The sequence below is a fragment of the Epinephelus fuscoguttatus genome, linkage group LG7 (genome assembly GCF_011397635.1).
Source record: "Epinephelus fuscoguttatus linkage group LG7, E.fuscoguttatus.final_Chr_v1".
Classification (NCBI taxonomy): domain Eukaryota; kingdom Metazoa; phylum Chordata; class Actinopteri; order Perciformes; family Serranidae; genus Epinephelus; species Epinephelus fuscoguttatus.
In genome coordinates, this window is record NC_064758.1 from 33,579,609 (window position 1) to 33,606,624 (window position 27,016).

The following is a 27,016-nucleotide window of genomic DNA, read 5'->3' on the forward strand; positions in this document are numbered from 1 at the left end:
GCAGTAGTAAATTGTGTATTAACATTAAACCTTTGAAACCTGGTGTGACATCACTTTTCTTGTGCTGCTTTCAGACACCTTTTGCAAGTATTCAAACATTTGAGCCCTGAGGGACATGGGGAAATAGGCAATTAGCCTAGCAACTTGGTAAGAAATTGAAAAATAAAAAATAAAAAAATAAATAGCTTTAGAAAATTGTCTTTTAAAAAAAAAATTGGGGAAAAAAAGAAAAAAAGCAGTGGAAAAACTATTTTCACAATTATTATTATTATATTTAAAAAATTATGGCACAGAATTCTTAATTCTCATCTCTCCAGGTCAAAGTCCTTTTTTTAAAAGATCTAATTTTCTTGATTTTGATATTCAGATTAATTTTATTTTATTTATTTTATTTTTTTTTAATTGTTTCAGTCGCAGACAGTGTGTGGGATACTTTTTTAAAACTTTTTTTTTTTTTTACTTTACTTTTGAAATGACACAGGTTAAAGATTACTACTTACCCTATTAAAATGTAATCAGTAATGCAACTAATTTAATTACTTCATCAGTAATGTAGCTCATTATGTTTAATTACTTTTTGATTAATTTTCTAATATATGTTTCAAACTGTGCAATAAAGCTGAAAAATGGGCAAAAAGATGCAACCCAGCTGGCAATGAACCTTTAATTCTGATGGTTGTAAAACAAAAATCTCATAAATCTACACTGAAATTTTGGAAAAAAATCTTTTTTAACATTGAAACAATTTTGAAACAAAGTTAAAACTTAATGAAACAACATTTGGAAATCAACATTGATTCATCTTCCAAAATCAAATCATAATTCAACAGTGATTCAGCCATGGTGTATGACATTGATTCAACAGTGATAAACATTAGAATGCTAGCTGGGAAAGCACCTGGGAGGCACCTTTTAAAGCGGTATGATGCACATCGGGCACAGTCAGATTTAGAGGCAAGTGGGTGACAACCCCAGTTTTCAAACACTGCTGTTTTGTCGTGGACTTGGCGTCAGACACGGACGCAGAGAGACACCTTGGTTTGACTTGGCTTGGCTTGGCTTGGTTTAGTTTAGTTTGGGCTATCAGCCCAGCACAGCAAGGATTTGTATTTCCATTACAGCAGGGCTAGTGTCTTTAACTGATGATGATGTGTCTCGACTGATGACATTTAAAAGCAGCAGGCTGATCCACAGCTAAAGCCCCCTGTTATTTTTGCTGCATGTGTTTGTCCACAGCAGAGCAGGTAAAATAAGTTTATAGAGGTAACAGCACATTCTGATGGATATTTCCTACCTGACAGGAAGAGTTGCTCTACTTTTACCTACATCTATAGAACTAGTCCATTCTGATAGATTTATCACCACTGGTAGGTCATTCTGAGCGGGCAGCTCTATTTGTCACAACACTGGCTGGCGGTGATTTCCATAAATTAAAGAGTGGCAAAGTCCATTTAGGGCTGGTGTGAGGAGAGGTGATGGGTCAAACAAAGTCCAGGCTATCACGTGGGAGCCTGCTGTTCAGTTCACTGTGAATTTTATGACAAATTATGTTTTTTCTAAAGCTAGCCATGAGCTTTTGTTGTCTGAACCTCAGAAGATCAACCTTGAACAGTGTTTGACCTACTTCATTGTTTAATTTCAGAGACTGTCTGCATGTAAGAAGCAAAAACTGTAGGGGAGACTGGGGCTGGTTGTCACAGTGCTTATTACAGCTGCACCAGAGGGCGCTGTTACATTATGTTGATATCAAACAGTTGGCCTGACATCCTGCTCATTGTGCACTGCTCATTTTGTGGATCACACACAAAATATTGAGGTGAGGAGATACTGTGTAATTTCTATGGGTCAGAGTAATTTCTCATGTTGGTGTTTTTGTACTAAAAACTTGAAGGTTATTAATCATTTAAAAATCAAACTTTTATTAAATAGTCAAAGATAACAGCTAGTGTCTTTGATGGTCAATTACTTCTTGTTACAGTGAGTTGTGAAAATGAAAGGGGATACCCATTGCAAGCCAAGACCTTAAGCTTTAATGTAGGAATGACTATTGAAAAATGTTTTGATGATTAGCATCTCACACAAGAGTAAAAAAGTGTCACAACCAACCCCGGTCTCCCCTACAGTTCCTGTGAAAAGGAAAGAGTGTTTTGAAAATATGTTACATGCAATGCATGTAACAAGCCTCAGCTGAAATGCAGTGTGAGAACGTCCAATAAAGATGCAGGAGGGTACCTGGAGCTCATATTTTGACATTTATATCCCCTGACAGAGTGGTGATGAGTTGGGATAATAATTTTAGGTATAAAATTTTTCCTGAAAAAGAACAGATTTAGATGTAACCCCTTTGTGATCTGTAACATTTTGATTACTAACTGTAATTTAATTGCATGTTTTTTATCAGTAACTGTAACTGATTACAATTGCATGTATTTTGTGACTTAATTACATGTAACTAGTTACTCTCTATCACTGGTTACAGTTAATCAGCTCTTTATAAAGTGTGTCTTATCAGGAATCTTTTGAAAAAGTAAAAATGAATGTAAAAATCCGCATAAATCTCCTGTAACCTTGTTCCAGTTTGAGAGGCATCAGGCCCAGATTAAAGTGCACTTTGAGGCAGCTGGGTCTGCTCTGTTCATTCATTACTGCAGGAACGCTGCACCTGATTAAACTGATGAATCAATACCTGCAATCAGCGCGGTAATGATCAACATATCAAGAAAAGCGATTCCGATGAACAAGTCGAAATTACCCGAGGGATGATCCGAGGTAATAACTGGACAGTGAGCAGTTTATAAACGTCCAGAATGAGACGTGTGCGCGCGTGTGTGATTAAACCGTGTGTGTGTGATGTGCAATTTCTGCAGCAAAACTTTCAAAGACTCTTCAAACACATGCAGATGGACAGCAGAGAGGAGCGGCCGCAGTGCGCCTCAAGATGCGCTAGTCGGCGCCTTAAGAATGAAATTCAACACTTGTGTGTTGTGAGTGTGGACCACAGTGAACCTGGAGAGGAGCCCTGTCTGCAGCACGGTTTGTTTAACTTCCTCAATCCTCCACAAACAGCATCCATGTCCATACAGGATCACACACACACAACAGCCTCACACTGACACATAACTCATGTTAAAAGCGCATATCAGGGAGGCGTACACACCTAAACCTGAACACCTGCGGGCTGTGATCTCTGCAACACCCCTGACAAACATCTTTGAGCTTTTTCATCCTCTTTCTGCATCTTACAAATGACAAAACTCTTAAAATGACTTGTGACACCAATACACATTTTACAGCCACATCTTTAAAATTGGAAACCTCCTTTTTGTGCGTCTTTTTACAATTAAACACTCATTATCCTGGACCCCTGGGTTGATTTATTGATGTGTTTAACTGCTGCTGATTTGGATGTAAATTCTCCCAAGCATTACGCAGTCCTGTCCCCCCATTTTTGGTGTTGATGTTGTTGTTGTGGAATGCGTGAGCAGCAGTGTCAGTGCGTAACAAAGCTCGCCTTTGGTGAGGAGCTCATTTGTAGCGCTTATACCAAGAAAAAAAAAAAGAGATAGTTTCCAATCTTGCGCGGTGGGAGGGAAGATTTGTGCGGTGAAACACAAGAAGCAGGAGAAGAAGAGGAAGAGGAGGGTGAGGAGGAGGAGGGGGGAAAAAAGTAGAAAATCTCTGCAACCCCTGGAGTCTCATTCAGCACCACTCGCTACTGGACAGCGTCTGAGCAGCAGGAGCAGGAGTTGATCGAGAAACAGGAGATTTGTTCCAACCTCGGCTCTGGGAGTAACACCGCATCTGCACAGGGCGCTTTATTCCCAACACAACTAGCGACACTTGTATCTCCAACCCGGCGTTTCCACTTCTCACACCTGTCTTCTACATTTTTCTTTCAATATTTTTAAACTGCATCCGTGCGGCGCGTTTTGGCAAGCAGCGTTCGAACAGGAGGCGACTGGAGCTGACGCTGCCAAACAAAGACGCAGGAAGAAAAAAAGAAGAATAAAAAACGACAATCAGAGATCGCAGAAGTTCATTTCCTCCACTTTACTCACTTCTGTCAGGAGGATTTAAAGGTAAGAGTGTCTCCTTTCTGTTAGGATGAGGTTTAGGAGTGGTGCTGGATGAGAGTTACGCAGCTGTGAGAGTATGCTGCACAAATCTGATTATCTAATAACACTTGGAGGCATGCTGGTGTGCTTTTAAAGCTCAACATCACATGAGGGGAGAAAAGTAAAATCAGTTAGGGTTATTTTTGTCTTCTGGTGGCATTTCTGTCACGCGTAATGACTTTACAACCCCATCTCTGTGTGGATATCATCGCTGTGTATGCGTCTGTCTGGGGAGGATTAGCCCTGCTTTTGGAGGGCTGTGGTCCCTCTCACACTCAACAGATGAATCACCTTTACTGAAAGGCTTTAGGGAGCAGGAGGCTGACGTTTCTCGTGGAGCTGATGATGGAGGGAGGGGGGACCTGACAATACAATGAGCCCCTTCATCAGCTGTGTCTATGGGAGCCCCCTCTGCAAGCCCCCTCGCTGCTTTCCGCTCCACTTGGCTTGCTGTTGTTTCCTCACACACACACATATACATAAGCAAATCCGAGGAGTCTGTAGGTCTGGTCAATGCATGGATGAAGACAGACGGTCATTTTAAACTAATGTGATGTAATGGAGGCAGTGGGAAACACACTGGAATCTGTGTGCTTTTTGCAGGGTGGTGTGTAGGAATCAGTGGCAAACCATCTTTGCCTTTAATCATCCTCAAGTGAGACATGACGCCCTGGCAGGTCATATGGCTTGGTGACGCCTCACTTGATTATGCATCACTGTCAGAGAGTAATTGCTGCTCATATTTCCGGTGCTCGTGGACTGTTGCATGCATGGAGCTTGTTTTATTATGTTAAAAAGCATCCAAATAATATTTCTTGAGGAATGTTTGGAGTGATGTGATGGGAGCAGGAGTGGTCATATTTTAAGGTTTGTGTGCCTACACAAAGCCTCTCTTTCCTTTTTAATAGCAGTCTGTGTGTTGCTGAAGGTTTGTTAAGCTCCACTCTATAACCCTCTGGATCTCCTCCCAGTCCGACATGCACATATTTTAAATGCCTCACTGGATTTCAATTAGTGACTATGCATCAGTTGAGGTGATAGTATTCAAATTCAAAACTTCATTTGATGCCAAACAACAAAACAAAAAAGTGAAAGCAGGTTTGTAGCAGTGACAACAACCCACAACGGAAACACTTTAAACAATGTCGGTCTTTAAAGACCAATCAGATTCTCCCTAAACACTTCTTGAGAACAGCTGCACTCACACAGAAATGTTTCACTGAGCCACTAAAAATTTAATTTGAACTAGGGGAGAAAAAAAACCCCGAAACAGGCAAATGGATCTTTTGAAGACCTAAAACAAGTGCTTTGAAATACCCATCAGAAGCCTTGTTTCTCTTTTTGCTTGGTCATTCCTATATTAATTCTCACAGTAAGAGAACAGATTCAACAAATCTTCACAGCGCCAATTCTCCACCCAGTCTGAGCAATATCACACTGTCTGCAGTGTAAATCTCCACCGGCAGTCACAGTACGTGTGCGGTGCGTTGGTGATTATTCAGGAGAGGAAAAAATAGTTCCTCAGCCTTCACAGGAGCTTATTACATGCCACTGTAGGCAAGTGAACTGTAGATGTCTGATACTGGAAACACTGAGAATAATCAGTTTATTGGTACAAATGTACAGGTTTGCAAGTGTGTCAGAGAAGCTGAATGGTGTTGATAGGAGCAGTGAGGAGGATTAAGTGGCATCTTGCAGTCAGGACTGAAGATTGCAGCCAGCTGAAACTTCTTCCATGTGTCAAGCATGAACTCCTGGTTAGGATTCCTGAAGTATTTATTGTTCAGGAGGTTTTTACCAGGAGGTCTCATCCTCTCCGAAACAAACAGACCAGCTGATTAAACACCTGCTAATATGTGCTAACCTGTTTCTCTGCAAGACCCAGACGCTCAGGAGGTTTTTAGCAGGAGCCAAATTATCCGCAGAGATCTCTACTCCCCCGAAAACAAACAGAAGCAGTGATTTAAACTGTGATTTAAAACACTAAGTAAAACCATTTCACGAAAAAAAATCAGTGTGTTTCTGATGGGGCTCGTTGCAGAGAGGCTGCTAACTATGGTGACCAATGTGAAAACATGAATCTTGAGCCAGTGTTTGGTTTGTCCGTTCTGGGCTACTGTAGAAACATAGCAATTCAACATGGCAATCTACGTGGACAAGGACCCGCTCCCTATGTATATAAATGGCTCATTTTAAGGCAGTGACATGTTACAAATCAGTGTTTCTCCAAAGCAGTCTGGCTCGCAGACAGGCCGCTATCCCAGCACCTGCTAATGTGCGCTCATCTTTTTCTCTGCAAGATCAAGATACTCAGGAAGTTTTTAGCTGGAGCCAAATTACCTGCAGAGATCTTTTCTCCACCCAAAATAAAGAGAACCAGTGATTTAAACTGTGATACAACACTAAGTAAAATAATTCCATGATAAAAATCGGTGTTTTTCTGATGGTGCTCAATGCGGATTGCCCGCTAACTACGACCTGAACTTGTATAGCACCTCCCTAGTCATCCAACCCTCAAAGCACTTTTTATACTATGAGTCACATTCACCCACATTCACACCAAGACTACCATACAAGGTGCCACCTGCTACTGAGGTTTTAACACACTCACACACCAATGGAACAGCCATTGGGAGCAATCTGGGGTTCAGTGGATGTTTCTCAAAGTCAAGGACAGATCCTTAAGTGGCTGAACTTCAAGGATGCTACGTCATCAAATCCCGCCTAAAGACTGCTCCAATGGTCAGAGTCCTTCATTCAGAGAATTTTCAAGGATACATGTGCAGGTAAAAAGTACCCGCAATTCTTTGTGCACAATTTGCTGGACATAAAGGCGGCACCAGCAGAGCTCGGCAGGATTTAGATAAATATGTCACTTATTTGGATTAATATCTCCAGTTGTTTTTATCATACAAGCATAAAAAAATACTGACAGAAACCTAATCATTTACTTTCCAATGTGTCCTCTGCTGAATAATGAGCTTTCTGAAATACTGTGATGGAAATACAGTGACACAAAAGTTTCATTTAGCCTACCTGTTTGTACCTTTTTTAATTATAATTCAGAAATATATTCTCCCTAAACTGACTTATATTTGTTCAAATTGTATGACATAAGGGAGTGCCAAAGTTATCACAGTACCCTGAAACCCCCTCAGTCTGCTGAGGGTTAATGATAATCACCTGGGGACACTCGTTAGCCTGTTCCAATGTGTGTTCACTGAATGCAAGGGAGGACTCTTGCCTTGCCTTTGTAGGATTCTTCCTTGAAAGAACTCATCCTACCAAGGAAGGATCCTTGACTTTGAGAGTCACCAAGTGTCTTGCTCAAAGATACTTAGACATCTAGACTAGAGGAGCCTTGCATCGAACCACTGATGTTCTGATTAGTGGACGACCCACTCTAACCCTGAGCCACAGCCGCCCACAATCCAAACACACATGGAATGGCCCTATCTAGAGCCAGTGTTTCAGTGTATGGTTTGTCCGTTCTGGGCTACTGTAGAAACATGGCAGTGCAACATAGCAATCTGCGTGGACAAGGACCCACCCCACGCCTGTGTAAATATAAATGGGTCATTTTAAGGTAACAAAAACTCAATGATTCTTATTCTTAGGTGATTATACACTGAAGAAAACATACTTGTCATATTCCATTTCTGCCGATATATCCCTCTAAATCCTACACACTGGACCTTTAAATTATATTTCTGCATCTTTTAAACCTGCTAATTCAAAGTCATGATGAGTTACAGTCCAGTCACTCTGATCTCAAACTCCTTTGGCTTCTCATATTTGAACGTTTTGGCTTGGTGGCCTTCATCAGAGCATATTTGTACTTCATTATCCTCCTCCTAATGTGCCCCCCCCCCCCCCTCCCCCCCGATTTATGCTAAGCTTCATCTGCCCTGCAGTACCACTTGACTGTGCTGATTTTTTAGCAGTTTATCAAGGTGTTTGGAGGAGATTCTGTTGAAGGAGAGACAGAAGCCTCTCGAAATTTCCTGAAAGATACAAACTGCACTGGACTGAGCCCTCCGTCTGATGCTGTGTGTGTGCACCCCCCGACAAGATCCACCAATTAAAAGGCTGTGTTTGGTTTCAGATATTGAGGTTAGGGATCGGGACATAGTTCAGCTTAGGGTCTGAAAATCGGAGGTGGGATGCGTATGTAGCCTGGGAAGAAGTGCTGCCCCAGAGGCCCAGTCTGGGGAAGAAACAATTACCGCAGAATTGACTGTTGACAGCTCCTCAAAAATGCTTGCATTATAAAAACACCCTGAAGATGTCTGCTGTTTGAAGGGGATACCTGCACATTTAAGAGTGTACCTACAGCGTTATGTAAGTTTCTAATGGCACAAGACATTATTCAGTATTTTTCCCTCGTTAATGACTTTCTCCCAGAAACAAACAACAAAAAAACCATCTCATTAAGATGCAAAGCTTGGAGAAGCTCCAATAAACAGAGTAAGAGACTGACTGTCAGCACAAAGCCTGTTACTTTTAACCTTTACATCCAAATGAGTTTCCTTGTACTATAATCTGTCCCAGACCTGATAATGTTCCCCTTATAGCCAGAAAATCATCCAGGATATGTTTACTGTCATTTCCTCCATCTTTGGTGATTCATTTTCCATGCTGCTGCGAGTTAGTGTGACATTATAGGAACAGTGCGGGATAAATCATTCTCCTCCGTCGGCTTCTCTTCCTCTTTCCTTTCAGACCAAGCTGAAAGCACGAGCATACGTCAGCGCTGAAATTCACAGGCATCCAGCAGACAGGAGACAGACAGGCAGACAGACAGACAGGCGGAGAGCCTTTTCTCTGTGTGTTGGAGGAGTTTTAGACATCCATCCCTCTGCTGTTCCTTATCACTGCTTCTTGATCATCGTGGAGCGTCCACAGCCTGGATCACCTCCTCTGCTTTCTCCTCCTGGCTGTCCGTCTGTTCCTCGGGGGGGTTGCATGTGTGGTCTGATGATCTCCCAAACAACAGCAGATCCATTCCTCTCAACACAATCCTATTTTCCAAACTGCTGAATCTGCTTCTCAGTGATCCTTTAACAAGCTTTCCATTTTATAAGGCTTAGTCACTTCTGCCATATGTGTCTTTTGGTAGATAGTTTTATTGCAGGCTTTGGACTCTGGAAGTTCTTTTTTTGGGGGGGGGATAAAGTTTTAAAGTCCAGATGCTCTTGTGTAAAACCGCCATGCTGTAAGAAAACTCTCTTATCACCAGTGGTGGACTGTAGCTAAGTACATCTACTCAAGTACTATCCTTAAAGGGGAACACCACCTAAATGAAGAATTCCAATATGTTGTTCCCATGGCCGAGAAAAGTTCAATCAATATTTGTGAACATGAGCTCTGTGTCAATAATTCACTGCAATATGGTGTGTTTTTACAAACTTGACACATTTGTGAGTCACTTGCGGTCCATTCAGTAATGACCTGCAACCCACTTTTGGACCGCAACCCACCAGTTGGGAACCACTGTCTTAGACCTTAGGAATAACATGTAACTTTCAAAATGGGCATAATTCCCCTTTAAGTACAAATATAATGAACTTCACTTGAGTATTTTCTTCTAATGCCAGTTTATACTTCTACTCCACTAAAATTCAGAGGAACATATTGTACTTTTTTGTAAGATTTTTGCACACAAAACATATGAAAATAATATAATAATGATTAGGTACAGCTGAAACAAACAGTCTATCAATCCACCAACAAGATATTAAATGGAAACTATTTTGAAAACCATTGAGACACTTTTTTCAATGTGAGAATGTGCTGCGTTTCCTTTTAATTATTTAAAAATATTTGTTTAATTTTTAAAATAATTTCGATGTTTGTAACATTAGTTTGACAAGCAAGAGATGTGAGGGAGTAATTTTTGGCTCTGGATGATTGCAACCAGGTCTCACTCCCAACTTGTCACATACCAATGATTGGTCAGTGGCCCTCAGTGCCAAGATACCAACGCACCAAGGCAGTTTTTGGAAGCGGTATGAGACGCACCAGGCAGTGACATATTTTCATGCTCCGAGCAACTGCCATAATATACGAAGTGAGAAAGTCCAGTAGGGGTGGCAGTAGCTCAGTCCATAGGGACTTGGGTTGGGAACCGGAGGGGGATTAATAAAGTATATAAAATATTAAAAAAAAATAAAAAAATAAGGGAACAGGAGGGATGTGGATGGGTAAAACAAACCCTAGACTCCCACCCATGAGTGTGTGAAATCTTTCATTCATTTGTTTTCTGTAACTGCTTATCCTGTTAGAAGTTGCGGGAGGCTGGAGCCTATCCCAGCTGACATTGGGCGAGACGCAGGGTACACCCTGGACAGGTCACCAGACTATCACAGGGCTGACACATAGAGACAGACAACCATTCACGCTCACATTCACACCTACGGCCAATGTAGAGTCACCAATTAACCTGCATGTCTTTGGACTGTGGGAGGAAGCCGGAGTACCCAGAGAAAACCCACGCTGACATGCAGTACGTTTATATGACACTTGAAAAAACCAAATTATTGCCTTAATCCGACTATCACTGGACAACTGAAGTGCATGTAAACGCGTTACTCCGACTAATATTGGAGTTCTCCAACTCCAATTAAGACACCCAGATAATGCGATTGGAATTTGATTTTCTCTGGCATGTATACGCCTTAATCGGAGTTAAACTAGACAATGCATGTGCGCATGCTCCACACCCCCCGCGCTGGCTTATGACCCCAGAACAGACAAGACATGCTATTGTTGTAGCCCTCCAACAGCATACAGCGTTCTTGTCTGCTTCTCGAAATCACCATGACCACGAGGGATAGCGTGCACCAGCAACACGTACATTATGTACGAGATGAACAAAGCTGTACGATTATCCATCTTGCTGTTGTTCGAAAATGTCGGTCTGCCGGAAAGGGGGCCGTATTAAGCCGCTGAAACGACGCGTATCGCCACCTAGTGTTGAGGAGGAGGACACGTTCCCATCAGTAATTTGATTTTCTCAGTTGCATGTAAACTGGGACAAGGACAGAAGTCCGATTAGACGCCAAAATTGAATTATGAGCATAGCTCAATTAAGCTGTGCATGTAAACGTACTGATGGAGAGAGCTCGCCCCCAAACTCCCCCCACCCAAGGGTTTTAACCAGGGACCCTCCTGCTGTGAGGCGACAAATAGTTAAAAATAAGTAACACTTCAATCAACTATAATAGTTTAATCCTGCTTTTACAGTCATGCATGACTGAAATGAGTAATAACAATCTTTGATATATAATAGTATAACAGTCACAGAAGCCGTTTTTCTGCATTAGGAACTTTTACTTTTAATAGTTTAATTACAGTTTCATGATTAAACTCTACATTTTCAACGCAGGACTCTTACTCGTACTAACCGGAGTATTTTCACAGTACAGTGTTAGTCCTTAAATAAAGGATCTGAGCTCTTCCTCCACCGCTGCTTATCAGAGAGTCGGTGCATGAGAGCTGCAACACGCCTACAGGTTGAACATCTTCATTAGAGGCCTGTTGACACTAATCATGGATGACATCCACTAGCACTCTGGTTAATTTACAAGATTTACAACACAAACAATGAAGCAAATAATCTTTCCATCACAGGGAGAGAGTTCCTCATAACGGAGACGCATCTGACGAGGAGGCAAATTAATCTTTGTTCTTAGCCGAGGTTATAGTGCCACATGCTGTCCTCAGCAACACTGGATTTGACTCACATTTTAAATAATTGGTCCCTCTTGACAGGCCAGGTTCATTCTGATGAGTCAAGAGCATAATGGATCCATATCACTAATACATCTGTTAGAACTCAGGCAGTGTAATGTTTGGGTCTAACCTACAGAGTCATGTAAGTGAGATAAAGCACCAGTGATAAATATTTAAATAATACAGCGAATAAGCACCTTTATCTCTCTGACGCATGGCTGTAATGTTAGCTACTTCCTCTTTGTGTTGTTGAGTTATCGAGACATTTCCTCACTCAGCAGAACGATTATTATTTCATCACCTTATACGTTTTAATCACTCGGTGAGATACAGGAAACTCAGATTTTTAACTAAATAGGTGTTGATTGTGCTGCTGGTTTTTTGCCACTAATGACATCAACAACTGCTTCCTTCTACATCACATTGAAGTCTTAAGATAATTTCCTGTTTCAGTGGCTCACTTTTTTGTCACAGATGAGGAAAGTTCCCAAATATGGCAAACTATTCCCCTTGGGCATCAGTTTTGTTGTGTAATTGACAGATTTGCTGATTAGTGTTGGATTACAGTGTAATTTTACAGGAGAAGATTGTGATTTGGCTCGTTTTTACACCATAAAAAAACCCAAACAATTAACTCCAAATTACAACAATACGGGATATTTGTACATTTGTATTTCAGCCAATACACAACAAACTGGGTCCGGTTATTATGGGTTATTATGGGACATTGTAATTGGCAGCATATGTTACGTTATTAAGCAAACAGAACATCACACACATTTGACGGTTAAAGCTGCAGCTTCGGGTGGACATTAACATTAAATACTGTGTGTTGTTGGGATCAAAATAAATGTGCCCATCTCCTTTCCTCGAGGCTGAAACACACACACATACACAGGCACATACAAATAAAATACAGATCAACGCTTGTTTTGTAATTGCAAATTAAATCACAGCCTCTGTAACAACACATAACCACTGTCTGATCTGATCTACTGCACTATACATTTACAGGTAATTTGTACGACATTGTTTGTCATTGCCTTCTTAAAGCATTACAAATCACTGTTAAAGAACTGACCCGTCACTTTTAATGAATAAATGAGTGTATCTGGATAAGGGTTAATTAACTTCAGGTGCAAAAATGACTTTTATGTTTTGGGAAAGATCATGGTTTGGGTGAAAATGACTTTGTTGAGGTTAGTCATCATGGTTATGTCAATGTCGTTAATGTAAAAAGTCCCTGTCAAATAAATAAATAAACAAATAAATACAGTAAATAAAGTTACAGGTTCAGGACAGCTGCCCTCCATGTTAAAGTCAGACATTTTGGTACCCCATCCATCCACCCTGACTTCCTCCCTGGGTACAACATACCTCTACTTTGTCCTTTGCTCCTGGAGCATTTGCTGAAACGACTGATGTGTAGGATTTTCTTAGAAAGGCAGTCTCTGTAATTATTCAGTGTTGTTTATTGCAGGTAACGTTGCTATATCAGGTGTTTCTCATGCTCTGTCAGCATTAAACAGGAAGTAAACTTCATCTGGTTACAGGTTGGGTTAATTGTGTGATGAAGCTGCTCTGCTGAGGCCTGGACTACGAAACAGGATTTGGAGTTAGCGAGGTAACTTCAGGGTTAACTCTGGGTTTTCAGTACTACGAAGCTGGTTTTCTTTTTACCGGGGATAAATCACTGTGGTAACTTATGCTGAACAGTTAACCTGCTCCGGAGCAGAACTTCAGAGTATCAGATCACAGCCTGTCAACACCCCGACCTCTGACCAATCTGATCACTGAAGCAAAAAAAGTATCCATGGACAAAAATCGTCTCAGGTAAAAAAGAGGAGCCTATATATTGTTAGAGGTCAGCAGAATCATTTCATTGTTCTGGTGCTCTATTTCCACTGGTTGTAAAACAGAGCTTTTAACAAACACATGATTTTAGCAGCATTTTAACTTATGCAGAGTTTATTTTAGTCCGCAGTGGTCGCTGTCAGTGTTGCTATTTTACACTCTGATTCCATCACTGCAGCTCAAAATAATAAGACACCTGTGTGATGAGAACTAGGGAAGAAAAGATAATATTTTATAAAAAAAAAAAAAAAAAAATCCACACACTGTTAATTGGCTCCTGTTATTATAAAAGCAACATTTCAGTCAGATAGACCTCATCAGTCATTAACTACTTATCCATATACTTTAGTAGCAGAAACAGTCTGACATTACTTTTAAGTGGTTTATGAGACATAATCAAAGTAGTTCCATCATCTTCCAGCTAAGTAGCAAAAGATCGTCCCTTTGCGGTAGCTGCTTCAAAGCTTTGGTAAAGCGTTTCGCTCTCAATCAAATGCTCCGCCTCCATTGACACTTTTAAGACAAATCTTAAGATGAACAGGTTTTGAATGGCCTTTGGTTGTTTGTAGTGGTTTTAGTATTTCACTATTTAATAATCTCTTTTGCGTATGTAATTGATGTTACCAGTGTTATTCTACCAACTACCAACTGTGTTGGGTTTTAAATGTGCCATATAAGTACACTTAATTTGATCCAATTTGATTTGAAAAAGTACTTTAATGTCACACAAAGCCTGGCGATACTTTACTTTTTAAGTCTTAATTTTTGGATAGTGTTTTCAATGTTTCTACATTTTCTGTTACAGGACAGCAGTGTATCGTTTACATCCTGCGTCACTGACATTTTACTGTCTCACAGTCCCAAGCACCTTAGGTACTGTCTCATCTCATAATTTGAAGCAGCCTACTTCATTCATGGTTCTGATGATGTCGCTTGTAATTAACACCCGCACTTCTTTTACATGATCACTTGTGGCTGGATAGGAAAGAGTTGACTGACCTCGCTGATTACCAGCTTTGTGGTACCCCTTATCCAGGCGGCCAATGTCAGGGGTTAGGTCAAGCCAGATAACAAAAAGATATCCTGGGTAAGTTGAACTGGCTTTGTAGTACAGGCCTCTGTAGTTCAATTACACTGCTAATGGCTGATTTTCTTTGGTTCTTGTCTATCATTTGCATTTTGGACACAACATTCTAACTAAAAACCCTCCACCACATTGTTCTTTGCAACCTTAGATGCTTTGCAGTATAAATAGACATATATATATCTGCAGGTTGGACCAAGGTTCCTATAAATTTAAAGGCTGCTGCAGCTTCTGGTCATTCATTATATATTCTCCAGTTTCATACATTTCTTGCATTTTTGTGTTCTAAAAAATAAATAAAAGGGTCCATGTCTCACAAAGGGGCCCACTTCTACATTTTTCATTGATATTCACAATGTGTGAGTTGAGGCATTTTCCCACTTTCTTTGTCAACATTAAGGTCTGCCCACTACTCATGAATATGTATGAGTATATCTTCAGACTAAAGAGATCTGGCTCGTGAACTCCAGCCAAGTGCCTTAAAGACAGAATCTTTTGTGCAATCACACTTTAAAGCTGTAAAGTCCAAACTAACAACATAGCTGCTTCTATGGTGTGATTGGGAGCTTATAACAGACATAGAAACAGTTTCACAGGTAATGACTACATGAGTTATGATGGAAATATTAGCCCATAAAATTCAGATTGAATGGGATCAACTGAGGAAAAACTCTTCATAGGTTCTGGTATTCAACAGAAATCCTCTTCACGGGTCTACAGCAGAAAATCGTAGAAATTAAAATTATCCCCACTTTCCCCATAATGCATGACTTCAGGGCCAGTCCCTTTTAGCTGCAACAGACCACTCCAGATTAGCTCTTGTTCTGCACACCAGCGCTTGGCAGAAATCTCTTGCCAGCAGCAGTGGGAAGGCACAGCCGAGTTCCTAAATCCTGCAGTCAACAGCCACCCAGCTCTCTGTGCACTACTCCTGGCCTTGATTACGATTTGTGTGCCACAGTGGCTGGCTCCACAGAAAGGGCCACATGGAGATATTAAATTATATGTGCGGTTGGATCGGATGGGTGAGTTTACTGCAGAGATTTGGAAAAATTGTAATTTCACATAAAGTCATACACAGTTTTAAAAAATATTCATAATTTGTGGAGTGTTTACGACGTGGCAGGTTGTAAAAGCAAAGCAAATCCTGTACAAACATTGTGACTCAAGGCAGTAATCTTATTTTTCTCCTGCTCTCCTCTATAGTGAACACGTATAGATCTGCCACTCAGATCCGATTTTCTCATTAGCTTGCCAGTGCCTTAAAGAAGGATAGATGCAAAAAAAAAAGCATTCATCCTACATCCTACACTGCTTCAAAGACCAATACAGGTATCACTGCTGGCAGACGCTGGACATGATTGATTGCAGTCCGATGATCTCTTTGTTTTGCCCATGTCCGCAATCTCCACAATCCAATATGAACGAAGCACGAGAGGAAGCTTGGGACAAACATGAGGAAGCACAACGTCATTGCTTCTCGGCAAAATGCATTACCATATTGACTTTGCAGGAGTGCACACAAGTTACCCCAGGTCACTGCTGATTGGCTGGCACAAATGAGCTAAGACAAACAATCAATTGAGAAGTGCAAAAAAAGAAAAACGTGCAGGATAATGTTTTATTTAACATCTGCTCTCGTTGCCAATAGCTCAGCATAGCAATCATACTGCACTCCTCAACAGCATCCAGAGTCGTGTTTAACAGCATTACATTGTGAAGGGGGGGGGCTGCCATTAGAGGCTTTAGTTGTTTCACTTGGTTGTGTTTTGCTTTATAATGGGCCTGTAGGGCTACTACGTGCACCGCAGGTCCACTTAATGGTGCGCTGATCTGTTAGAGCCCATTACTCAGAGAATCCTTGTCATTGCCCTTGCCCTTCCGCAGTAACACACTTCGGCTCACCGGTAATGAGATGTCTGTATTTACACCAAGTCCTGATTACTAATGCAGGAGGCAGTGATATGGGATAACATGTCTACCATTCCCAGCTTTCATGTCTGACACCTGTAAGAAGGGAATTAAAGACGGTTACTCATATTGCAAAACATGTAGATGCACAGAGCCAAATCTGGTGGGCTGCCCAAGCACCAACCATATAAACTGAAGGAGGGAGTAAATAGAGTGTACATATATATAAATAAACAACCTGTGATGGGAATTACTGCAATAATACCCAGTAATTTCAGCCCTGTCTGCTAGAGATTATATGTATATATCAAATAGTCATAGGGAGGTGGTCAGGGTTAGGTTTGCTTGAGAAATACTGTTTGATTGAGGTTATAAGAAAAGACGGTAGCTTTGGTTAATTATTGGGAAAGTAAACACATCCTTACTCATGTAGACTTTTTAAAATATTTACCAAGAACACAGCTGTTCCCAAAGCTTAAAGGAAAAGTTCCACATTTTGGAAAATGCAGTCATGTATATGTCTGTATGCTAAGTGTGAAGCTCCTGCCAGCAATCAGCTAACTTAGCTGGGCTGGAAAAACACTGGAAACAGCTGGACTGGCTCTGTCCAGAGGTAACAAAGCTAAGTCAGCCGACTGCTGGCAGAGTGGTATCAATCTCATATAACTCTTGGTAAAAAAAAAGAAGCAAATAAGCATATTTCCTAAAATGCTGATCTTTTCCTCTAACCTTCGACCAAGTACTTTGATGACTAGGGCTGTACTCAAGTAAAAATCATGTCAGTTGGATCAGATTTGGCTGTTTGATATGAATATTTAACTATTCTCTCCTTTCTTCCCCGCACAGATTTTGAATTTGAACAGGGTAAGTGGGATGTTCAGTATAATAGTAATGTTCACGTGATATAGTAAACAAGCTAACTGCTTTAACAGTGGTCTGAAAATGTGCAACAGCATTTTTTGCTGACACAAGATCACAGGCGTCATTTAGGTATGGCAGCTGCCATACCTTGGAACCGGGAGAAAAAACAGAGAGGTTCTGTAGTCATCTTACTTGTGAGTGTCCTTCATATCTGTTGCAAGTGATCAGATGTGATATGTTAGATAGTCCGAGGCGCACTGGCTGGTTGTTTTCATTGTATTGCACTGAAATAGGTCAATAATATGCTCACCAGTGAATACAAGTGTTATTGAATCAAATTGTTCGCCGCTTCCCTCCAGGAACTGCCCATTGGTCCGACAGCCCATTGGTCCGACATCCCATTGTTCCGACCATATTAAACCCATTGTTCCGAAGTCCCGTTGTTCCGAAATCATCATGATGCCCTGTGTTTAAGGTCTGGTTAGGTTTAGGCACAAAAACCACTTGGTTAGGGTCAGGAAAAGATCATGGTGTGGGTTGAAATGAAAAAGAAAGTGGAAAACACATAAGCCGTGAGCCTGCTTTGCCTCAAGCCTTTCCCAGCTGACCCAGAGCCGGTCACGGCGCACCATCAAGGCAGAAATTCACCCGCCGGGAGCTGTTCAGCACTGCGAAAAGCTCCCCACACAACCTGGACCCCAGAGTTAATAACAGGAGGTTATGGTGTTTCACTCTCTCCTCTCTATGACGCTTGTATCTCGACCAGTAGCCTACTTTTGTTGCGTTTGCTGATCTTCCATGGTACACAAATACATTATAGCCTAGTATAATCACATATCGGAACAACAGGACGTCGGACTAATGGGACGTCGGACTAATGGGCTGTCAGACCAATGACATGGACCCCTTCGCTCCTCCACGAGTTATGAGTTATCTGTGTGTTTTAAAAGCATTTTGCTCTGCTGCTGTAGACAGCCTGTCTAAATGATGTCTTGAAGCCTGTCTGATTGTATGTGGGTTTTTTTCCCTTCATGTCGGCATGTTAAGCTTGTATTTTCGGTCTCTGGAGACACTCCAATAAATTCGCCTATACAGTATTGTACCAAATTGGCCTTTATTTTACCGTGTTTCATACACCAGACCCCTTGGTTATCTTCTAGAAATGAGCTTGTAATTAATTTATTTTCTTTATTTTCTGTGAAGTTAAACACCTGACTAATGATAATTAAACGTCCGCTCACTGTCCGTGGTGCTGAAATACGCGCCGAAATAGGTCCGAGGTTTTCGCTGCTCTCACTAAGTCGTGCATTACATGCAGACATGAGATATTATGAATGTGAGAAACAGCTTCATGTCCTCTGAAACAGTTTTCAATAGCATAGTATGTACTTCTGACAGGTCAAAGACCAAAGTGAAGTTTTATATAAGTTCATATTTTTGAAACTCCATCATCAGTAGCTCTGTGACGTCATGTCATATTGCCATACCTTAGCTTTTGCTGAAACGATGCCCCTGCACTAGATATCAAACAAAAGCCAGAGACTGTATCCCATGAAGTTGCTGTAAGCCAGGGGTGTCATACTTACGGCCCTTTGGATGACTGTACAAAAGAGATGACCATACCTGTGATATTCTTGTCCGACAATTTCATCAGACGTTTATATTCTACCACAATATCTCACAGGCCTCTCTTTGATGCTTGGTGCAATAGTTCATCATAATAAATACCAACACCACATTCTTTCTAAAGTTTATTGGAAAATAGAGTTGGTCTGAGGAAATATAACAGTCACCTCACTAATGGTTGAAACTATAAATCAGCACAAAAATCACAATTACCAACACAAGCAATCATGTTCTGAACATGAATATGTCTTGTATATATGTCTGGACGAAGTTATCTCGGAGCCTGACCAGGCAAAGCCGCTCCTCCTCCGGGCAGCTGCCTCTGTGACTGCGGCTGCCTGTACTGTAGAACAGCGTGAAAGCGAGGAGTGCTCACTATGGAGCAAAATCTTGGGACCAAAACACTCCCAAAAGTACACAAAACACTGGCAAAAAACAAACAAACAAAAAATAAACTGCATGACTGAAGCAGTCTCAGTCGACTGAGGGCTCTGCGACTGATGATTCGAATCTAACATTCAAGGCCCTATCGATGACCATAAAATCATCAATCGTGCTTTAGTTTCTGCGTGCAGATACTGTTGGAAAGACAGCAGCAGCCACGTTCAGGTTCAGCGTTAACATCACAACTTTGTAGATACCCTCATTAAAAATGAATGGCAGTATGTTTCTTTCACAATGTACCGCTGTTGCAAATGAGTAGTAAACATAATTTCTAGGTGGCAGGGCCAATTATTTGCTTGTATGACATTGTTTTATGATATAGAACGTTCTTGAATACATTTAAACGCAACCCAACTTATCCTTTGTTTGCAAAATGCCAACATTTTCTTGACTGGGCCATTAAATGAAAAGAAAAAAACCACACACAGCTATAATAATACTCTAATATTTGAAAAACTTGCATTCAGCCCAGAGTTTGTCTTAGTGAAACTGTTATTGACTCGCAGTATTTCCAACAGATTTGCTGTGTGAACACAGACAGGCGTGGACAGCATCCTCAATGAGATGTTGTGAACCATATTTGTTTCATGATTCAAGGTACCTCGAACTCCCCGTCTGACTTACACACAGTGTCCTGTCTTTGTTTACAACGTGGCTGTAATGGGGGCTCTGTAGACTCTCCTCAGTCAATACAAACACTATTCTAGACCCCGGGTTGGCACGCACACACACGCGCACACACATACACACACACACACACACACAGCGGCGCTGCTTGGATGCCTTAGGCTGTTCTTCTCTGTATTTTTTATCCATGTAGAGAAATATTAGTACATGGCATGGAGTGCATTTGATATATTGCGACGTTCCACTAGATTTAGCTCTACTTGTGCCACCAACATACTGTAGGCTATAAGGATAATAATATATGGCCTCTTTATTAAAAATGCCAGATGAAAGGCAAATATGTGCATTCGTATCACTTGCTGGTGTCTGAGCCTCAGCTGCTGCAGTCTTGTTTTATACAACATACATATTTTCTATAGAAATCAGGTTTGACAGCATCTTATTGAATCCAAATCTATTTAAATTCTTTATTAATCCCACTTGGCATCTTGCTCTCAGGATTGTACATAATCTCAATCAATAGGGAGTCATTTAAGAGAAGGAAAAAAGAGATAACTGTCAGCAAACCCGTTCGTCTGGGCTCCAATAGGACATAGAGCTGAAAACAATGTCACTGTGCACTTAAAATCACGTGTGGACACCGACTACTTACACTTGATTTCCCACCTAAGGAGCCATCCTCCAGAGTCATGGCTCACCAGGCAATATTGTTTTTGCCATTGTCTTTATAATGAAAGGATTGTGAATCGTTAAGCTCGGGGTATTTTCTAACCTCAACAACTAGACTCTCCTCATCCATTCATCGATACACATGAGAGACAGCAACAGCAAGAGGTGAGGAGAGAAGTCAAGCTGCTACGGGAGGCAGGATGTACAAGAAGGGAGCCAATGTGGGAAAAAAATGTGTTCTTTAAGAGACGGCCAGGCTGGAAATAGGAGAGTGGGGTGAAGTGTTTTGGGGCGGTGTGGCCACACGCACCAATGCGCGCCTAGCTGCTGCCAGTGTGGGGGTTGTGCATAGAAAAAAAATAGGTTGGCTATTTTGACCAAGCAGCAACGTCCAGGGCTGAAAAAATGAGGCCAACATGGAAGTGCCAAAAACTGCAGTTCCTCTAATGGCCACTTGAGGCTGGCTCCAGAAGCAAGTCAATCCCCATAGACCCCCATGTTAAAGCCTGGTAAGAAAAGACGGTTTTGGGCTCTATAGCTAATTTTTATATAACTCACCTGGCTAAAGTTCCACATAATTAAGAGCAGGCTGCTTTGAGTGACAGACTATCTGCCGATAGAGTCCTCAGCTTCTCCATCAGATCCACCACTCGCTCCTCCACAGCTCCAGTCTTTCATCCAAATATGGTAATTTCAGGCTCCAAAAAACCAAGATGGCGATGGTGGGAACTGGTGCCAAACTTGAGGCTTCAAAACTGAAGTCCACAAACCAGTGCGTGACATCATGGTAGCTACGTCCGCTATTTATACAGGTTATGGTTTTGAGGTGTAGTGTTCAGCAGTGGTGTGTTTTGCCTTAAGTTCACACAGTTTGTCCAAAAGATGAATTTGTACCATGGACTCCTGTCTCATAACTGCGAATCATTGCTGTTTTTGTGAAGCAGTTTATGTCACGACAGTCTCTCAGGTCCCTTGGAGGTTAACACTGTCAAGATGGCGTGCTATTGGCAGCATTGGAAATTTGTGTCTTTAAGTTCGCCAACGTAATACTTGACAGCAAAGATTTGTGTCCCCCCATTAGCAAATCTGTTGATCATGATGAACACATAGAAATCAAAAAGATTTCGCAAAGAATGTTTCTGTTTTCAAAGCTGTTGTGACCAAACCTTCACACTCTCCCTCTTTAATCCCACATTGTGCCTCTCGAGTTTCAGGCTCTCTGCCTCTAAGCCTTATAGTCATTACGGAACTTTATGGACCCTGCTGTCCCTCATCTGTCCACAAGTCATCCCTCCTCATTTTCTCCCTCCTTCAGCCACCTGGACCAGATGCCAAATTTTATTCCTGGGATGGCAAAGGCATGACCCGTCCTACCTTCCCTCTGATTGGCTAGTACTTGATGCCTTCGTTGGTTGGATTACTTAGGTTTAGACAATAGGAATGAGATTGGTGAGGGTCAGAATGTCTGGGTAAATTAATCAGGGGCAGAGATGGGCAGGTAATGCCTTCACCATCCTGGAGAAAAAAATGCGAACCAGACACTCAGCAGTCTGATGGACAAACTATGTAAAGACGTCACTGTTACTAAACTCTCAAACATATCTTTGGCATTTCTGTACTGCAATATCTTGTTACATACTGGCCAACAAATACTCAGACACCTGTATATCTGCATTGAGCTATTATTATTTGATGTACTGCTGGCTCTACACCTGACCTTGCTCCTCCCTGCATCACTGTCTTTGGTATTTGGATTGCTAAAGTGGTCGAACGATTACTGCCCATACCCTTCCTCACTGTTGCATACTTGTTCTTGTAAATCAGTTGCCGAGCTCCAATGTCTCCCCTTTCACACTCACAAGACTTTGGCATATGCTCCCATTACGTCCAAGAAGACTCAGGGCTGTCTCAGTGTGAAATCAGCAAAGTGTTTGAGGGCCCTGTCATGGACTTTTAGAGCCTTTTATGCACACTTTCAGCGATTCTGCAACTCAGCAGGCTCTGCTAAAGGAAATAACCTACAGTAACAAAACGGCATTGACAGTGGATTTGTGCATTGTAAAAAAAAGAAACACGACAGGAGTGGTGAAGATTATATTTTCCTCTTGAGTATAAACATACAACACAGTTTGGAGCCATCACACCCTCCTGCACTAACACACGTTGGGCTTAGGGGAACATCAGAGCTGGGCCAGACTGTTTTGCTGCAATCTGTGTTTTAGATCTGTCGGATCTTTGAACCTCCTTCCTGTACTTTGTCAGATCTGTTTGCCTGCTCTTTCTGTTGGCAACCATGGGCCCTTTGTTCGACCATCGATTCTGGTGAAGTGCCTTTAATTCAACCTCCTTTTCCTTCATGTCTGCATTTGGGTTCTTTCCCAGCTGCCCCCTACCTGACCTGTGACAATTAGCTACTTGGATGAACGGCTACTTTAATGACTTGTACGTCTCCTCATAGTCATAAAGAATGAGAGGATGAAGGAGATTTTTCAGACAGGGAGCTTACAAGACTCTAGGAATTTTACCAAGTTTAAACTAGATCCAAAATAGTGCCGGCTCTCAGAACCTCTAATTAAGGGTATCGTGTGAACAAAAGGCCATCCCTCCAGGTGTACTGTGTGGGCACTATAACAGCCAGTCTTTCATCACAGAGCAACAGCAGCCACCCGTATAGGCCTTCTAATGAAATGCTCCATCTCTGTCATCAGGCTGCCATTTTCACGATCTATTAAACCTCATACATTCACTGCACTGTTATGCATTATGTGCCATTGACTTCTGCTATCCTGCAGCATTGTTTCAATTATGAGGAGGAGGAGGAGAGCTGCTGTTGAAGCTTCATCAGGAAATCATATCATGATTTTACACTTTATGGATTTTTTTTTTTTCCAAGGAGTTCAAGATTACTTCCTGGGTGATTTTCCACCTTATATGGTGGCGTTCCTCTGTACACACCGAGGATCAGTGGCTGGCGTTTAATGTATGCGTATTGCTTAGTTCTTCTTCTTTGATGTTAATGTGTTTGCAGGGTCTAGCTTACACCAAGACCAACACACAACACACGTTCTCTAAAGTTGCACTCCACATAAATGACCACAGGCTTGAATTCAGGAATAATCTCCACCAACAGAGCAGTGGGGCTGCATGTAATGGCACAGCTTAGATGTTTATTGGAATTTAGACCACTGTATTTGCCCACAAGGTACAAAATAAATTACAACTTTCTGGCTACTTGGATCATCCAGTGTGACAACTTGGGGGAACCAAAAAGAAGAGTTTGCAAGCCTCGACATAGGATTTAATAAGTATTAAGTTGTTCTAATGAGGCTGAATCTTTCAGGGCAACAACATTATTAGATGTAGTATGATACAGACAGCAGTAGAAAGTAAGTGGGTTTACTCAAGAACTGCTATTATAATTATGAGGTACTTAATCTTTACTTAATTGTTTGAATTTTATGCTACTTTATACTTCTACCTCGCTACATTTATTTGACAGCTGCAGTTGCTGTTTACTTTTCAGATTAAGATTTTGCATGAAAAAACATCAGATATAAAAAACAATTCACCATTAAAGTTGTGTTATTTAAAGATTTACGATACCTGTACCAAAACCAGCACCCTTAAAGTGATAAAGATACCAATCCACTTCATTTGATAACCATAATGTAAATCGACTGGCATGTAGTATAGCCATACTTTCAAACGTTTTGGTGGCTTCTCGGCACATTGAACTACCAACTCTGTCAAATACACTGTGCTCAACTTCACCACACTGCTGCTGAGGGAGTGTGAGCTCCCTGCCGGGGACACACGCAGTGACAGGGCTAATCGTTAGCATTCATGCTACCAGTTAATAACAGGTTTAATGACGTTTAATAATGTATGTTGTGACCGCTTAAGGACTCTGGATTGAATGCTAGCCACTGCTGTGTTAACTTGTGCTAATTGGGCAGGTGTTAAACTGACACTAACTAGGAGGAGAGCAGCTCTGGAGATGGCAGCAACAGAAAGTTTATTGATCTGGCAGGGAGGAAGGACAGTCCATGAGCAGACCCCCTGCGCAAAAAGGATTGAATGCAGGTGTTGTTCGACTGGAGAAGTTTCAATACTACTCGGTACTGGGTTATTTCGGTTGATACCTTAAAGGTATAAAGTAGCAATACCCGGCTCGAGTGGTTTACAACCTTTTTTGGCTTGTGACCTTTTACAAACCAAAGTGTCTACTTGGTTTCAGATGTCTATGAGTTGTAAACTGTTCCACCAAAGAGACATTTCTCCTTGTGGGTTCTTCTTTTACGTAACTATCTGAGGCACAAAGAGGTAAAATTATTCCAGTCTTCAATGCGCTTTTTATTCAGTATTTCAAAAAAGCAAAGATTAAAACAGAATTTTTATTGCAGAACTTTTTATCTATTCGCAGTCCCATTCATCTCATCTCTTGGTTGAAAACTGATGCAGCAATTCAAAGTTAAAACTAGCTCTACTGTACCTTAACTAGCTTCAACAACACAAATGCTACATATGCATTGATGCATCCATGGCTGTTTTGATACTCCTACTTAACCAAAGGATCTGAGTACTATCATATATATATCATATATCATCCTGAAGTTACAGAGGAAGTAACCAGAATGAGTAAAGCTGCAGAAGAAGCAAACAAAGCAGAACCTGAACATTTTGAAGAAGTCAAAGTTTGACATCTCTTTTTGGTGTTAAAATGAAGTACGTTACACTGTATGTTAAAATGTGGAAGGCATCTCATAATTTATTCAATTGAATGTAGCCCTGGGACAATTATACAGCGTATTGTTTACATTACAATCTTCCAGTATTTAAAGATAATGAAGCCAACACACTGTGCTGTACGCCCAGCTAAACAAATTAAAGACTGTCTCCATGAACGCCTGAATGAGGTCAAACACTTTTCATAACCTCCCTAATCACATCGTATCATTGAACATTCATGGCAAAGAGCTGGAAGCTTTCCCTTTTAAAGAATAGTCCAATATCCCACTGCTCACAGTTCAGCACACTTTGACAGCAATCCGTAGAGGATTAAAGCACTTCTGAGAGCAGATAGAGGCCTTATCTTTTATTGAATATTCAATATTCATTCATATTCCAGACGTTCTGATTATTTTGCAGCTACTGAAGTTGGAAAAAAATAAAAACTAGACCTGACATGATTAGCTGATTAGTTGATCAGCAGAAAACTAACAAACTATTTTAATAATCTTTTGATTGTTTTTAGACATTTTCCAAGCAAAATGTACCCATGACTCACTGTATATATTAAATATTATGCCATATCATTGTTTGACTGAATATGTTTGGGGTTGAAGGGCAGAACGAGCAGTTTGAGCTCTATTGAATGTCATTTCACTGTTTGTTTGACACTTCATCGACTAAACAATTAAAATAGATGAATCAAGAAAATAATTAGCATATTAATTGATAATGCAAATAACTGTTAGTCGCAGCCCTGATGAAAGCCTCCTAAAATATATAAAGTATTATTTTGAATGTCTTCTAGTCAGGATCACTTTAATCTTTGGGATACAAATCCCCACTAGCAACATTAACATCATGTGCTGCAGTTTCTTACATAACAGCACAGTACCGGCCTGCATGAGGCATTTCACGAACATAATGCCATCACAAGAACACGTTTAAAACCCTACCAGTGAGGACACACTGCAGTATACCCAAATATTTACCTATTACAGGCTTGAGCTGAATTATTAATGATAGTTTTAGTTAACAGACCCCATAAACCAGAGGCTCTGCCAGAGAGAGTTGTCTGTTCCCTCGAGCTCACTGAGTGGGATGCACGGGATCATTAGAGGCTAATGTCGTCTGTTTGAGGTCAGATGCTGTATTAATAAAAACACACAACTTCAAAGCACAACATGGCAGGCTTAGAGGTACTTCAGTAGGATTATGTCTTTTACATTGTGTCTAATATACTGTCACATCAAACACCTACACTGTTTAGACTCTCAAGTGCTGCTCGATTTCAGTGTTTTGTCATCCTGCGTTCTGTTGTCAGGCTGCAGAGAGGGATTTATAAGTGGCTAAACTGAAATCA

The 27,016-nt window shown here is 41.1% G+C and overlaps 1 protein-coding gene across 2 annotated transcripts in view; it reads left to right on the top strand.

The window, feature by feature from the left end:
• Positions 1-27,016, top strand: part of LOC125891355 (metabotropic glutamate receptor 4-like) — a 323,715-nt gene that overhangs the window by 34,116 nt on the left and 262,583 nt on the right. The window contains exon 1 of one of the 2 annotated variants that reach the window (XM_049580579.1): positions 3,641-4,079. The exons of the other annotated variant lie outside the window; for it this stretch is intronic. The gene's annotated coding sequence lies outside the window, so the exon portion shown is untranslated. Of the gene's footprint in view, positions 1-3,640; positions 4,080-27,016 lie in introns of those variants that run through there. 2 annotated transcript variants of the gene reach the window in all.